Source organism: Octodon degus, unplaced genomic scaffold (assembly GCF_000260255.1).
Source record: "Octodon degus isolate 3935 unplaced genomic scaffold, OctDeg1.0 scaffold00141, whole genome shotgun sequence".
Classification (NCBI taxonomy): Eukaryota; Metazoa; Chordata; class Mammalia; order Rodentia; family Octodontidae; genus Octodon; species Octodon degus.
In genome coordinates, this window is record NW_004524717.1 from 5,130,193 (window position 1) to 5,142,099 (window position 11,907).

General features: G+C 46.4%; 1 pseudogene; it reads right to left on the bottom strand.

Annotated features, from left to right (window-relative positions):
• Positions 1 to 575: 575 nt before the first annotated feature.
• Positions 576 to 1,599, bottom strand: LOC101572870 (annotated as a pseudogene).
• Positions 1,600 to 11,907: the final 10,308 nt, after the last annotated feature.

Below are 11,907 nucleotides of genomic sequence, written 5' to 3' on the forward strand. Positions count from 1 at the left end.
TATCCCAACACAAGTTTGTGGATAGATTGTGGTATTGTTAAAGACACAAAGGCATTATGGATATTGGTATACAGAGGAAACCTATTAACAGCAACAACTATGCCACACTGGCAAAAGGAACTAAATCAGAAATGATATTGATATACCAAAGAACGAATAATGTAGCATTATCTGAAAAAAGAGATCTATAAGTATAGTATAAACAGCACAACAAAACAAATATTGACATACGTTAAACATCTATTAAGTGACAAACTACCTCTACTAATAATGTGAAATAATTCAACAGTAATAACATAGGTTTAACTCTCTAAAGAGTAGTAAAATTCAATGGTTACAATAGCAAAGATGGAAGGGTTGGAGAACAAGCAAATGAAAAAAGAATGACTTTTGGGGGGTACAGTGGGCTTTATTGATGGTGTGCAAGGACAGTGAGCCAGGGCTCCTAAGGTCCCTCCCCTTCCAGGGGGTCTTGGATGGGAGCTGTGAGGGGAAGATTCTCAGTGTTGGGGCTGAGTAGGGCAGTGACTTCTACAGTGTGGCCTCTCCATCCTTCTGGTCCTGCTGGGGGCCACTTACTCCTTGGAGGCCATGTGGACCATGAGGTCCACCACCCTGTTGCTGTAGCTGAACTCATTGTCATACCAGGAAATGAGCTTCATAAAGTGGTCATTCAGGGCAATGCCAGCCCCAGCATCAAAGGTGGAAGAGTGGGTGTCACTGTTGAAGTTGCAAGACACAACCTGGTCCTCGGTGTAGACCACGATGCCTTTGAGAGGACCATCTGACACCTCCTTCACCACCTTCTTGATGTCGTATTTCGCCGCTTTCTCCAGACAGTAGGTCAGATCCACCACTGACACGTTGGGAGTGGACACACAGAAGGTCATGCCTGTGAGCTTCCCATTCAGCTCCAGGATGACCTTGCCCATGTCCTTAGCAGCACCTGTGGATGCAGGGATGTTGTTCTGGGCAGCTCCACGGCCATCATGCCACAGCTTCCCAGACAGGCCATCCACAGTCTTCTAGGTGGTTGTGATGGCATGGACTGTGGTCATGAGTCCATCCACGATGCTAAAGTGGTCATGACCTTGGCCAGTGGGGCTAGGCAGTTGGTGGTACAGGAAGCGTTGCTGACAATCTTGAGGGAGTTGTCGTACTTCTCATGATTTGCACCCATCACAAACATGGGGCATCAGCAGAAGGGGCAGAGATGATGACCCTTTTGGCACCACCTTCAGGTGAGCCCCGGCCTTCTCCATGGTGGTGAAGACACCAGCGGACTCCACCACATACTCAGTGCCAGCATCACTCCACTTGATGTTGGTGGGATCTCGCTCTTGGAAGATGGGGATGACCTTTCTGTTGATGACGAGCTTCCCATTCTTAGCCTTGACAATGCCATGGAACTTGCCATGGGTGGAATTGTACTGGAACATGTAGGCCATGTAGCTGAGGTCAATGAAAGGGTCACAGATGGTCACAACATCCACCTTGCCAGAGTTAAAAGAAGCCCTGGTGGTCAGGCGTCCAATACGGCCAAATCTGTTCACTCCAACCTTCACCATCTTGTCTGGATCGCTGCTGGCTACAGGGGAAGAATGGCTGTCTGCGGACACTCAGGAGCAGAGAGCCAGAAGAATAACTTTTAAAATTAAGCAATGAAAGAAGAGGAGAAAAGTGTGAACGAAGGATTCCATTAATAACTAAAAGGAAATTAATAGAATTAGATAAAGGTAACAGAAAAAAAACAAAGAAGAAAAAGGAAAACAAAAAAACTAAAAAGCTCTAGCCTTCCTCCCCAAAGAGCCCAAAAAAAAAAAATCCTCTATATTTTTGTATTAGTTCATGTTTGCATGCCTTGAGCTGGCACATAATACATTTTCATTCCTCTTTTCAACCTGTTGGTCTCCTTTCTCTCCCCCGCCACTTCTTGATCCCTTTCCAATTTGACAAACATATCTCAGTATTTCCTGTTATCTTTTATTTTGCTCTTCATTTATAATTTTTATTTCTCACATCTGAAAAAACCATTCAATATTTAAACTTGTACTGTCCAATTTATTTTGCTTAACATTATGGTCTCAAGGTCCTCTATATTTTTGAATGAGTGGTTTTCCAGGAGCTGAGGTCTTGGAATCCAGGTGATCACGTTTTCTCCTCCTAGCTTTATGGCCTGTAATTATATGAGATACCTCATTACTGCCAAGGGCACTTGGTCCATACTCCCTAGGCTCTGGTAATCATCCAAGCTAAAATATCTCTATGCTCATGTTAATAAATGTGGAAAACAGTCATACTACTTACTGGTCCACTTTGAAGGTAGACAGCAGAGTGAAGATTCAAGCAGACTACTAGAATTAATGCCAGCAGTTTCATACCTATCTACCTCTAAAGCCCCCACACACTGTGCTGGATTCTCAATATGTAGCTCCCAATGGGGTTCTTCTGATCTCATCTCTGTATTGCTCCTCCCTACCTTCCTGGAGAAGTTAGGTGTGTGATGTTCATGGCCACCTCCCCCAGCTTCCCACCCACCCTCCCTGTGTTGTTGTTGAGTGGTGAAACAGCTGGCTTTATATGGGTTTGTGTAAATGTGCATAAGATTCTTGACTGAAGCCATGGGTGGAATTGTACTGGAACATGTAGGCCATGTAGCTGAGGTCAATGAAAGGGTCCCTTCAACTGATGACAGTGAGGAGGGTATTGTTTTTCAGAGAACACGAGGAACTTGACACTTTCCTTCTGGGGTGTCAACAATTTCCAGTGCCTTCCCCTAGGTACATGGCCCAAAGTAGGGTGTTATGGTTTATGTCTGGATGTCCCCCTAAAGCCTCATGCAGTCCTTGGGGCACGCTTCTAGAGTTTTTGCTTGATTCATGATCCAATGCTGGGATTATGGGTATGAGTGCTACACCCATCTGAGACGGGCAGCCTGAATATACTATAAGGGAGGGAGAGGCTTGCTTTCTGCCCCTCCACCCTTTCTTCTCTTGCTGCTTTTGCTATTTTCTACTGCCATAAACTGTTGTCTTTGCCATGCCACGTTACCTTGGAACCAGCTGAGTGTGGACTGAAACATCCACAAACTATGAGCTAAATAAACCCTTCCTTCCCTAATTTTAGGTGTCAGGCATTTTGTCCTAGTAATAAGAGAACAGTTATGGAGACAGTAGGGGCATCAGATACGGCAGCTGCTGGGCTCACACTGTGTTCAAAGCCTCTTACGTGGTTATATTCAAACCCTTCTGCACCTTGCTGCAAACATCTGGGGCCTTTCAGACCCCCAGAGAGATGCTGGAGAGTTCCAGACCACATTAAGCCAATAGTTACCCAGAAGTATGAAGTTTGGCTGTCATACACAAAGGATTTCACAAAGTATATTCCATGTAGCCCTGGTCCAGGCATATCTCCCCACAAGGAGTCTGACAGCACAGGAAATGCTTTGTTGCTCCTCCATTTCTTCTAGGAAAAGGAGAAGCACATCGGAAGCACCAAGGAGTCCTGTGAGTAGAGAAACCATCGGACTTTTTAACATAGCATTTCCCAGTGTTCGTAGAGCACAATTCCATTTTCCTGTCGACACTTGGGTTTGAGGTCTTTGACAAGCATCACTTAATCATCACTTACTCTTTTATCTTTCTCTGCTCCGGACAATATGCAACTTCTTCACAGGGATGTTCCAAGCACTTCAGAGTGGGGCCCATGGAATGATAAAGACTTCAGTCAAGCACATGACAAGTCATTCAGAAAGCCCTGTGTTACATCTCCACTGGCCAAATTACCTCAAAACATCCTCAAAGCTAATGATTTCTTAGAAACTTGCTAGTCTCCCTTTGCCACCATCTCTCAGACCATCTCCCAGTATACTTAACTATGTTGGAGTAACCAGGAACAGCACTACCAACCAGAACTTGGCTGACGTGAGTTGCTGGCACATGGTGCACTTATGTATGTTAGTCATTCCTGGTCTGAGGATATTTGCTAATGGCTTGTTTTGTATTCATTACCATATGTTACTATTATAGCATTTTTATTAATCTATTAGTCTAGCTTGTTTTTCAAATAAGCACTTAGGAGTGAAGCTTGGTCCAAAGTAGCAAACCATGATTGCAAGATGCAAGCAAACACTTCTCTGTCTCCCTCAGCCTGTCTCTCTCTCTCTCTCTCTCTCTCTCTCTCTCAGCCCCTGTCTCTGTCTCTTTCTCACACACACTTACATACACAGTACACTCTGTCACTCTGAATTAATTGATTTCCATTGATCTGCCTCAGGCCTGGGGTCCAACTTCCAGCCCCCCTGAGGTAGGGATTCAAAAGATGAGAGGAAGAAAGAACAGAAGAGCTTTCTTTGGGGAAGAGAGATGGGAGCAACAGGAGCAGAGCCTGCACACATACAGGGTCATTGTTCAGTAGACGTCTGGCAGTTTTATAGAAACAGCACAGAAAGTTCCAGGCCCAGCTATTCCCACTGAGGAAAAAAAAAAAAAAAGCAGCTACCAGTGTCCATAAATCTCCCCAAGAGGCAGGTGTGTACAGCACCCAATAGGAAATGCTGCTACACACAGCAGGAGCACTAAGTATGCAAGAAAATCATTGTGAGCTTCCCCACTTAGAGTAAATGCTGTTTGGGAGGATGACTGTTCCCTGCCTCCTGCCTCTGAAAAGAGAAATTGCAGATACGGATGTCCCTGCACCTCCATCCTTCCTTACTCTCCCTTTGTGCCACCTGCAAGAACAGAGGACCACATCCCCTTCAGGAGCAGCCACTGGACACAGGGTACACAGCAGCTCAGGTGCTCCACCTGAGAACAGCCAGGGAACCATTCCAAGTAGGCAGGCAGGCTCTAAAGAGCCTGGCCTCTCCTCCTAGGAATAGAGCAGCAGAGAAGCCCAGGAGACCAGCCTCACATTTCCTGTCCCTGGCCCTCAGGGGGCAAGACCTAGCTTGGCACAGTGTCACATTGCAAGCCAGCCGAGCTACAATGCCATGGCGCTGTGTGTGCTCAGAGTGATGGACATGCTCACCCTGACATGGTGACAAACAAAATCCCCTCAAAAAATACCTATCTCCACACTCTCCTTTTCACTGCCCAATGAATTAAAGATGACAAAGGAAAACAAACTTTGGTGGTTTGCCTTTCTCCTAGGCAAGAGAAAAGCTTCAGTTGAAATTATTCTGCACTAAGAGTTCTCTCCTCCCTGTTATCCCTGCCCCAGGACAGCTCCAAAGTTCAGTGGAACCTTCCAGGCTCAGGCCCAACTCATCAGGCCCGGCCACCTGGGCCTGAAAGCCTGGCAGCCTTCATCACCTGGCCACCAGACGGCAGGCAGGCTGAGGTCCCTGTGAGCAGTCTGACAGCTCACAAACAGAAAAGGGACACGTCCAATTTAAAAATGTCACCATTTCTGTGCCCTGGCAGAGTGGGACAGCTAACTGGAGAGCAGGCACGGTGCCAAGGAGGCTCTGGAAATGATACGCAGCCTGCCAGGCAGCGTCCAGCTCAGCATTTTCCAGATGCCCGTGGTGCTGGCTGCATTTACAGCCCGAAGACTGTGTGGGGCCCAGGCCTCTCCGAAGGCGCCTGTGTGGCTGAGATCGGTGTGAATCCCTGGGTTCCCTGCAGTACTGAGGGGCGTAGCTGGGAGCTGTGTGTTGCATCTAATTGCCAGGGTCCCTAGCACCCCGAGGCCCCCAGTAGAGCCACTTTGTCCGGTCTGTATGCTCCACCTTGTCTTCTTTCTTATTTGGTTCTGTCTGAAGAAGCTGCTGTTGGCCCTGGTGCCCCAGCCGCCTGTCCGTGGGTAGCTCAGGCTAGTGGGATTTGCAGGGTTTGACCCTCCTCCAGCCCGCCCAGGACAAGGCTTCTCTAGGCTGTTTCTCAGCAACCAGGTTGTATGCCTTCAGTTTATTCTCGAAAAAGTCTCCACAGCCAACAGAGGCCTTCCTGAGAAGCCAGGCCCGCACAGAGCTCAACCCCTCAGCCCTCCTCCAGTCCAGAGAGGCCTAGGTGTGCAGCATCTTTGTGTCCAATGGAAGATACCAAAGGCCTGTGTGAGGAAGGGGTCACCCAGCTGGGACAAACCATTTCTTCTCTTCTTTCCTTAAAGGCTTAGGCCCAGCAGGACAAAGGCCCAGGTCTCTAGCACGCTCCGTGTCCTGTGCCTTGTTACCACACAGAGGCCGAGGAGCTGCGCCTTGATTCAGGGCACTCCTGCAGAGCTATTCTCTGCACAGAAGCTCTGAACGCTCCTTTGGGTAATTTCAGAAGCCCCGCCCCGCCCGCTACCCAGCCTGACCTGGGAACAGTGCAGACTCTGCAGGCTAAGCCGGCTCCCACCTGCTCCAGCACCCAAGGCTCCGCCGCATCACTCCTTATAAATAGCACATGCCTCATCCAAATGCTAGATTGAATTAGACTTAAAATAGGTGCTCAGTCAACACCTGGTTCACTGCACATGGTCCCGACAAGCATCTGCACATGTTTGTGCTTGACTTCTGCAGCCAGTTCTCTCTGACAAATTCTTCCACCTGAACCCAAAGCTGTTTCTCTTTTGTGCCTGGTAAATGCTGGTGAAGACAATGAGCTGCCCCTTCCTCTTCATCTGTACTCTCTCCCTGACAACCACAGCCAGGAGAGACCTAAGTTCTAGTCCCTCCCAGCCCCTGTGCCCAGCCCAGTTTTGATTTGTCCCTTTTGCCTGGTACCCTCAGTGGCCACCAGCTCTAATTCCTGGTCTCATCCACCAAAACAACACAACATTCAGTTGTGATTGCTGTGCTACTGGCCCCAGCTTCAGGCTACAGCTAACAATATCCTTGTCACCTCAGCCACCGCTGGACAGTGGGCTTCACATATGTGAGTGTGTGTGTGTGTGTGTGTTTGGGTTTTCAGCAAATACTGATAAAGCATTAATGATGTGTTAGGCAGCGTGCTCTGTGCCTGGGGACAAAGGGCATAGCCGCAGCTCCTGCTCTTGAAGCATCATTCAATACAAGAGGCAGAAGAGGTCCTTTGTCATTTGTTAGTTTATTCACCCATTAACCTAAGATTTATTAAGGGCCTTTCATGCACCAGAGACTATAAAGGATGCTACAAATCCCGGTTGAATTCTAGCCCCCACCCCCACGGGCAACAGTAGATAATGAAAGCAACATGTACCACACAGGCAGGATACTACATATCAGAGCAGACCGATGCACAACATGCAGCGGCAGCACCCGGGAAGATGAGCCCAGCAGAAAGCTGTGCTCTGGTTTGCTAATGATTAATTCAAGCAGAGCTGGGGATATAGCTCAGTGGCACAGTGCCTGCCTGGCAAGTGTGAGGTCATGAGTTCAATTCCTGGTACCAGGAAAAAAGGAAAAAAAAAAAAAGATTTAACTTGAGCTGAGTGAAGAAGAGTGTGGCCTGTTGAGCAGTAACCTAACTCTTGTGCCTTTGGCCTGGAATGAGCTTAGTAACATGCTTGATTAATGCAACAGAACTATTGTCCTAGAACTATCAAAGTTAGTCAGAAGAAACCTGACAGTTTCTATTTCCTGGCTCTTGGGACCAGGACAGGTGACATGGGAATGTCCCAATTGCCAAGCTCAGCTGAGACTGACCTTGTCATCATTCCAACAAAGCCATAGATATGAATGAGGTTATTTCAGACCCTCCAGATTGACCCATCTGAGCTGAATAACACCATATGACCTCTGTTGATAGCATGAGAAGGTAAGGGTATTGCCTAATTTCTGGCATTTAAAATACAGTGAGTAAGCACTAGTCCATAGGCCCTGTGCAGAAGCAAGCAGACATGGCTCTGTACTGTTTCTGGGTCCTGGGACAAGGCACATGTGCAGGTTGTCCTCCTGGTCACAGGACACAGCATGGCCTGTTCCTGGGCTCTACAATCATATATTCCTCACCGAAGTTTCTTCTTGCAAGGTAGAATCAGCAAGATAAATCATTCCCTGCATACACACTTCTTACACCGCCATCACTTACCCCGTAACTCGACATTCTTGTATTTATTGATTCAGCCTTTGAAATATGATAAGTTGATGTCTGTTACACCAGCAAGGATCATTTACCACTTATTAGGCCCTGGGTTCAACACTTAGATAAATTATCTCACTTAATTCTCATGACATCCTGTGAGGTAGTTAGAATACCCTGTTCTGTTATAATAATCACTTTTTTAAAATAGTTGTTTATTTATTTGGTACAGAGTCTCACTACGCAGCTTGGACTCATAGTGATCCTCCTGTCTCAGCCTCCCCGGCAATGGGAATACAGGCATGGGCCACCAAGCCGGTTTCAGTAGCCCTCACAGCAGCACTGCATACGATACCAAGAATTGAACCCATTTCCTTGCTCTCGCCAGGCAGGCACTTAGACCACCAAGCTATCTGCCCAGCCCCTATAATAATTCCTTTTAAAATAAGAATTTGTATCAATACAATTGATATATTAGGGAACTCCTTGAGCATAGTGTGAATGTTCTGTTTATTCATGTATGTTTTTCTACACACACGTATGATTAGGTGAACACAAAAGACCGTTCCCGTCTGAATTGAACTGTGTAGGAAAGCACAAGACATAGCTGCATCCACCAGCCACCTCGGTTACCTTGTACCAGGAGCCACACCCACTGGCATCTGGTGCTATAACTTTTCATCTTTTTCAGATAACCCAGCTTTTACCCTTCTCAATAGTTCATTGGCTGCCAACACACCCACTGCCCACTTCCACAAGCAACATTTAGGTCTTGTCATAGGTAAAGCACCATAGTTATGGTAGTAGCTATGTTTTGAAATATTCATGTGTGTAAAATAGAGTGCTTTGGACTGAATGTTTGTGCTGTTCCCCAAGCTCATGTGTTGGAACCCTAATCCCCAGTGGGATAGCATTTAGAGATGAGCTTTGGGAGCTGGCTTTGAATGGGGAGCCCTCCTGGTGGATCAGCACCCTATGAGAAGACGTACAAAAAAGCTTCCCTTCCCTCTCTGTCATGGAAGGACACTATAGTGACTATTAGTGCTGTAGGAACTGGGTTGGCTAGCACTGTGACCTTACACGTCTGATCCTCCTGACCTATGACAAATGGATGTCTGCTCCTGCAGCCACCCAGTCTTGCTATAGAAGCTTTAACTAAGACACAGAGCTGTGATTTTTTTTAGGCTCCTGTTTTATTTTACTTGCTACTGACCAAGTTTTGGGGTGTTACACCCCTAACCTGTTTAGCAAATTATATGTCACATGGTAGCAAAACTGACTATCTTTGTCTCAATCTCACAGATGAAGAAATTGAAACTTAGAAAAAGTGAGTCCATGCTGGTTGGTGTGGGAGCCCAAACACAAATTCTTGATTGAGAAACTAGAATTAATCCAGCTCTGCTCCCTCTTTCCTAGCTCCGAACTACTGCACTGAGTAGCTTCTCTGAATGTGGTGATAGACCAGGTGGAAGAGGGACCAAAAGAATGCTGACACGCAAGCTCCCTGGCCTGAGCCCTGGGCTTCTCCCCTTTCCTCCTCAGACCCCTCACCAGTGCCCTGGTCCGATGCTCACCTGGGAGAGAGTTGTTCTCCAGAGCCTCTGTTCACTTCCCATAAGGCTCCGGGCAAGGCTGCCTCTTACTCTCCTCTGCCTCCTCAGTGTGTAGCAAGGGCCTGGCACCTGAGTGGTGGGCCTCATAATTTTTCCTGGAGCCACATTAACCTGAACAGGAGGTCTGGCTGTGGCATGAAGCGAAGGAACCAAGCTCCTGGGGCAAGAGTGGAGAAGGGCCCAGGATGGCTATGGACAGCTTCTATAGTTCACTCAGCAGCAAAGCAAATGCTGCCCATGTGATTCCAGATGCCACAAGAGTCTCCTTCCTGGATATCCAATCAAAGTCCAAGGGTGACAGTGCCCTAAGGCTCCAAGAGGATGATCCTAAAATTTCCCAGAAGTGAAAGTAAGTGCCCTGCCCTTCCTGCACGTGTGTCCTTGTACCTCTGTGGCCACTGTTCCTGACCCTCCTTGTTGGGTCTGTCAGATCCCTCTGTGCCTCAGAGCTGCCTTGGGGCTTGCAGGGACCCCCAGGAAAACATCAGCCCACCTACCACCTGCAAGAGTCCATATCTGTCTCTTTATAACTTGATGCCCCCAGGTTTCCCATGCCCACTCAGTGGTTACTCACAGCCACCTTTGTAACAAGGCCTAAGTTGCCATCTGGTGCTATTATTTAAGTTCTTATGGATGGCAGAGCCTAACTTGAGAATGAATTGTGCTCTGAGGTCAATTGTGAGTGGGCTGTCAGAATGAGCACATGGTGCCACCGAGGCTGTGTTGCAAATGGAAGGCACCCCTGCCCCACCAGGTCAGGAAACGCTATTAAACCACAATGTGGCTGAACCAAACCACAGCAGAGCTCGCAGCACTGGGGGGATGGGGAGGTCATGCAGATGGGTGGGGGTTGGGAGGCAGAAACTATTTGATTCTTCCTGAGTGTAAGACCAGCTGTCAGAAAACAAAAAGCATTGAAAGGACTACGTGTGCACTTCCATTTCTCCTCCTGAAACCTCCTCGCATCTGCCGCTTTCTCATTCCTCACTGTCACACTCCCCGTGCCTCACCCCTGCCCTTGGGCATCAATGAGCCGCCCTCCAGAACACCTCCTGGAGCTGTCACCCCCAAGCCTCCCATCGCTCTAGGATTCTCACTTGTTTCTGTGGGGATTATCCCAAGAGGGTATCGGGAGCACATATGATAAGTATATGGCCCCTGAGGAAGCACAGCAAAAAGATGAAGAACAAAGTCTGTTTGGTCCAAAATCTAGGTTCTGTCCCAGTAACACTGGATGGTGCTGGGACTAGGACTTCACCCACTGCCTTGATTCCCTATTTGGTGGTGAAACACTTATCTCAAGTGGGTAGGGTGAGTGCCACGCTACAAGGTAACTTGTTGGGCCTAGTGCTGCCCCCGTGAGCTGGCATCCGAGTTCATGGCATTGGCCATTAGTAAGCACACACTCTATGGGCATCTTTCAGCATAAAATAACCAAGCTTCCCAAATCTGTTCATCTTGAGAAATTCTCAGCACCTATTTCTTCACATATTGCTTCTTCTCTACTTTCCCTTATCTGTCCATCTAGGATTCTGATTTCACTTATTTTAGATATTTTTATTGTTTTCCCATGTGTCTGTTAAGTTTGAAAAAAAACACCTTTTCTCTCCTTCTGGGCTACCTCATCCTGCTATTTTTTACCTATCTTTTCCAAGTTACTATACACCCCTTCTGCTGTGCATTAAAATTGTTTAACTACTTTCCTGAGTTCTTAATTGCTATCATCGTGTTTTTCAGCATGAAGTTCTCTATTTTATTCTTTCTTATTGTTTCTGGTTCTCTGATAAAATTCTCCATCTTATCCATTCTTTTCTTGAATTTTTTTATCGGTACATTTTATATATACATAGTGATAGCATTCATCATAGGGGAATTGTACCTTGCTGCAAACAATAGCTTCAAGCATTTTTTTTAAAGATTTAAAATTTCCGAATTTAGTTCAACTTATAATACCACACTTCCAAGAAAAATGAACCTTTTGCAAAGACATTTATATAAAATCATACCAAGATGCACAAAAAGGAAATTGCCCAAAACTTCATGTAAAGAAAAAAAACATTAAAGCATATATATAAAAATATTAGCTATGGAAGAACAAAATTAAATAGCATCTTATTACACATTAGAAAGAAGAAAAATGACCAAGTGTGTAAGAAACTAGATTAATTAAAGGACTGAAAGAAAAGATCTGTTCTCTTTGAATTTTATACTTAGCAAACATACCTTTGAAAACTAAAGGTAAGATTTTCTAGTTATACAAACTTGAAATATTTTAATACCTCCAGAAGTAACATATAGGAAATAACAAA